Consider the following 5,175-nt stretch of genomic DNA (forward strand, 5'->3'; position numbering starts at 1 on the left):
TAATAGAAGGAAAGTAAAACTAAATGGAAGGATAGATATTGCTCCAGACTTGAGGGTATTCAGTACACTCACATCTCCTATTTTTTCAAATAAATGGTTCCATGTTTCACTTGTTCAATATTAGCATTCCATTGTCTCCATCCTTTTCTGCTTAATTTTCTCAAGAGTCTTAGGAAACTTTTTTGTCTAAAGGTGTTTCAGCAGCACTGAGTCCAGTTGCCTCCGTTTCTCACTGCTACTGTAATTTTCACTCTGATGGGTCCTATTAGCCTATGGTTCCATTGGTGTGAATGCTTATTTAGATTTCTGTGGAGGCCTCTAGAGTTTTTGTGGGATTATTCCTAGTTCTCCAGTGCAAGGATCTTCTTTCTTTGGGTTCTCAGTATCATTGCTCTTAAAAATCAGTTATTTCAGAAAGCATTGTGTCAGGACTCATACCCCTATTTGTTCCCTCCAACTTCTAGAAAAATTATCTGCTTTTTCTGTTAGTGACCATCTCTCTCAAGGATGTGATAGGTTTTCTTTAAATTTTTACAAATCAAAGGTTCTTTTCATTTCCTCTTTTATGAAAAATTAGGTAGGTTAGAGTCTTCTAAAAAAAACAAACCTCAAAACCCTACCATTTAAGGATGACCACCCTTTATAATTCCAAACAATATTATATTTAGATTATAATACAAAAATATGACATCTCTCTAGCATGAGAAGAAGAAAGTAACAAAATTTAAAAAGTACAATTTATACCTTTGTAATGTACACTCTGGCAGGACACCTAGCCTTATAACTTTTCATTGTTCCTACAACTGTACCAGTGCTTTAAAAATGTTATCTATAACACAAGAGTTCCCACTTTATAGGGAACAAAATTTCAAATCAGAGAGGTAGATATTGCTACAGTTTGTATCTAGAATGTTCCCCAAATGGCCTATTATTAATGGTTTGGTCCCTTGATGGGTGCTATTAGAAAGTGGTGGAATCATTAAGATGTGGAACCTAGTGGCAGGTCATTGTGGGCATGTCCTCAAAGAGGACTATGGGATGCCCATCTTCCTCTTTCTATTTCAATTTCAATGAGGAGAACAGGTCTCCTCTACCATATGCACCCACCATGATGTACTGTGCCAACATACACCCAAACCAACAGGGCTGATTGGTCATGAACTAAAACAATGAGCTAAAACAACACTTCTTTTTTCTTTTTTTCTTTTCTTTTTTTTTTTTTAAAATATTGGATATTTTGTTACAAGAAGCTGACTGACATAGTACTTATCAAGATGACATCTCTACCAACACAGGTGAGTCAGAACTTAAACTTAGATGTCCAAAGTCATAGCTATACTCCACCTATCAAGTTGCTAAATGTAAACTCAGTAGTGCTATGAGGCATACGAGAAGTCCAATCCATAGCTTTAAAGTTGTTTGCATTAATGGGAAAGGGGAAAATTGCCAGACTCAAATATGTGAAAGAGTTGAATACTAATGTAAGTAGCACATAAAACAATAATAAATTAAATTTAACCAAAGTCTAGAAGTAAAAGAAGGACTTCTCAGAGGCTTTCTATTCAACACAATACTTAATATTCATACGACTCTGGTTGACAGATTTCTGCCACCCAAAACCCTTTAAAATGCAAAGTCCTCTACTTATACTATGCAAATTGGCTCACTCAACGCCAGCTCCAACTCTCATTTTTTGTGTTTTTCTGCCCTTTAGAGGTTGGAAAGCTAAAATTTTTTAGCATGGGTTCTGTGTGTGACCTAAATTCCACCAATCAAGAGCACCATCTAATAGTGGGAAGAGGAAGCAGGCAATGTGAAAGGGAGTCCACGAGCAGGAAATGGCCTCTTCTGAGGCAAGTAGGTAGCACAGATGTCATTGTAGAGCAGAAGCAAATGGGTTAAAATTGTTTCATTTTCTAGAAGCTTTTTCTCTTGATTATCTAGTATGTAGACTACTAGAAAGATTTTCTAACAAACCCTTCTGCCTAATAAACCTATGTATAGGAGATTGTAACATCCGCAACTGAGAACCTTGAAAAGTTTAATGACTGTTTTTAAGAATGTATGAAAGGTAGGATGTTGTAGTTGGCAATAGGGACTGGAACACGGTTCATCTATAACACATTGTAGTGAAAGAGCTATTAGGACATCATCTTTGGTCACTGGGGAAGATTACCTATAAAAGGCAAAGCCAAGTTTGAGTAGATCATATTGAAAGTTAAAGAATATAATGACAGTAGGATGGGCTGTTTCTACCAGTTAAACTTCAGGGTATAAAGCAAGAAAATGTAATCAAGTTTAAAAATCTTTGTTAAAGATTTTGGCTGAAGAACCAGAGTTTCTATAACTGTTCTCAAGAATTTTATACAGATGTTTGCTGACTTATGATAGTGCAACTTAATGTGTTTTTTATTTACTTTGTTGTTGTTTCTACTTGGATTTATAATAGTGTGGGAACAATAGATATTCAGTATAAATTGTGCTTTAAAGTTTGAATGTTGATCATTTCCTGGGCTAATAATATGCAGTATGATACTCTTGTGATCCTCAGCAGCAGCAGAGAGCCACAGCTCCCTGTCAGCCACAGGATCACAAGTGTCAACAACTGATACTGTAGAGTGGACTATGTTGTTAGGTTGTGATGCTTGGTAGGTTAGTATACTCAAAGCATTTTTATTTACAATATTTTCAACTCTCAATGGGCTTATTTAGACATATCCCCATCCCAAGTGGAGAAGCATTTGTGAAACTTTATTGAGTTTTACAGATAGTTCTAGAAGCTACTCCCCACCCACCAGGTTGAGGAGGCACTTCCTGTCTTACTTAAAATCTTTTAATCAATTATTTTGCAATAAAGTATCTACTTTCTCCATATCCACCCTATCTTCTATATTACTATGGACATTTCCCATATTGACCCAAAAGAACAAAAGAAATTCAATTCCAGAAGGACAAACTGTTTGCTAATTTACATTAGCAAATGCCTGGGATTAGGTTTACTGAAAAGTAAACATAGAGTTAGCTTATGTTAAGTGAAACTGAAATGTCTATAATTCTTTAGCTTTGTCGAAATATAAATACAGAGGCATATAGAGGTTATAAAGATGAAATGGACATATCAAGTGCTGAGAGGGCTTCTCTATGTCCAAAAAGATAATGATGAGATTAAGAAATGTCAGTGTACATATATGCATGTATGTAGGTATATACAAATATCCCTGCTTCTCTGGTTGACCTCTGACTAATATAATGGGTCAGCAAGTCACCATATATGCTATCTGAGATGCTACCACAAACTGGAATGCTACAAAGTTGAGCATGCTCAGCATGACACTGTCTCGATAGGAAATAAGATATGTAAGATTGAGCCTAAGCATGTCTCAAAGATCAAAGAATGTTGCATGGTCCTATGACTAAAATTCTCAATGCTATTCCTGCAGCTGCACTGTCAATTCTAAACAAACTATATTCTCATAATGAATACCTCTATTATCAATTAATTTGGGGGGAGCTTTATTTATAGATAATTCAGCCTAATATATGGACATCAGCCAAAGGTTGATTGTTTCTCTCCATGATGCTTCTCAAGGATAAACCTGAACAATTCTGGGCAAAATGTACTAGCTAAACATGATTATCATCTTTCTTTGAAAGAAGACACTGTATCAAATGGATATACATTAATATCATAGAAAAGAACAGAAAATGGTTTACAAACATGTTTTTAAACTTAGAATTAAAGGAAATATTGAGGGACTGTGGTTGTGGCTCAGCAGTAGAGCACTTGCCTAGCAATGCGAGGCACTGGGTTTGATCCTCAGTACCACATAAAATAAATGAATAAAATAAAGACATTTTTAAAAAGGAAATATTGAATAATTATTGAAAAAGAGATTTTGGTGGAGATTAATGGATCTAAATTGATCCCCAAATGCTTATGTGTTGAAGGCTTGGTCTCAGCTGGTAGTGCTATTGGAAATGGTGGAAACGTTAGAAGGGGGGGCCTACTTAGATGAGTTGGGTTAATGGTGGTGGCATATCCTTGAAGGGTGTATCTCGTCCATGACCCCTTCCTATCTCTCTCTATTACCTGGCTGCCATAAGGTGAGAAGCTTTGCTCTTCCACATGCTTCCCCATGATGTATTGCCTCATCACAGGCTCAGAAAAAATGGAGCCAGCTGACCATGGACGGAAATCTCTGAAACCATGAGCCAAAATAAATCTTTTCTCCTTTAAGTTGTTTTTTCCCCAGGTATTTTGTCACAGAGATAAAAAGCTAACAAATGCATTTCCTAAAGTTGTCCACAAAGTAAGGATATGTGTGCTCAAGTGGACCCTGCCAATGATTATCATGAGTCTTGGTAATCACCTGAACAAGATAGCTGTTAGTATAAATTTGTCTATATGCCTTGCCTCCCTACATTTGCATAAATAAAGGAATAAAGGTGATTGTGGTCACAGTGAGGAAATCCAAGCATAGACTCAACAACATGAATTTCTCACTAGGCTGAACAGGTAAGTGCCACTGCAGAGTACTCCATCTGCCAGCAATAGAGATTAATGTTACATCACAATACAGTCTCAAACCCCAGGGCACTAACTGGCAACTCCTGGCGGGTCAATTACATGAGATCCCCTTTTTCCCCATAGAAATGAGAGTGATTTATTCTCACTGGAAAAGATATTAATGTTTAGACTCTGCAGGAATATGGATTTGCCTTCCCTGCATGCTCTATGTATTCATCCCCCCTGTGAATTTAACAGATGCCCTGTTCACTGTCACAGTATGCCCTACAACACTGCTTCTGACCAACTAACCATTTTACAACTTACCAGGGATATTAGGATCTGCTCTTACTGGGACCTGGAAAGAATAGACTTGGAGATGGATGAGTCAAAAAAAAAAAAAGAAAAAAAAAAAAGAAAAGAAAGAATAGGAAAAACATGGGGGAGATAGTATGGTGGAAAAAACTTGCAGCTCAGAGCCCAACATGTTTGTGTCTGATTTCTACAACTTCCTCAGTCTTTGGCCACTGGCATATTATGTAACCTTTAAGCCAGTTGGATTATTGTCATATCAGATTTTAATTTTAAAAATCAACACTTTAAAAGCTTAGGGTCTTATTATCTACCCACTAAACCCAAGTTTATATTTGAGTTATTGAGAGAGGAAA

The sequence above is a fragment of the Urocitellus parryii genome, chromosome 12 (genome assembly GCF_045843805.1).
Source record: "Urocitellus parryii isolate mUroPar1 chromosome 12, mUroPar1.hap1, whole genome shotgun sequence".
In the NCBI taxonomy this organism is placed as follows: Eukaryota; Metazoa; Chordata; class Mammalia; order Rodentia; family Sciuridae; genus Urocitellus; species Urocitellus parryii.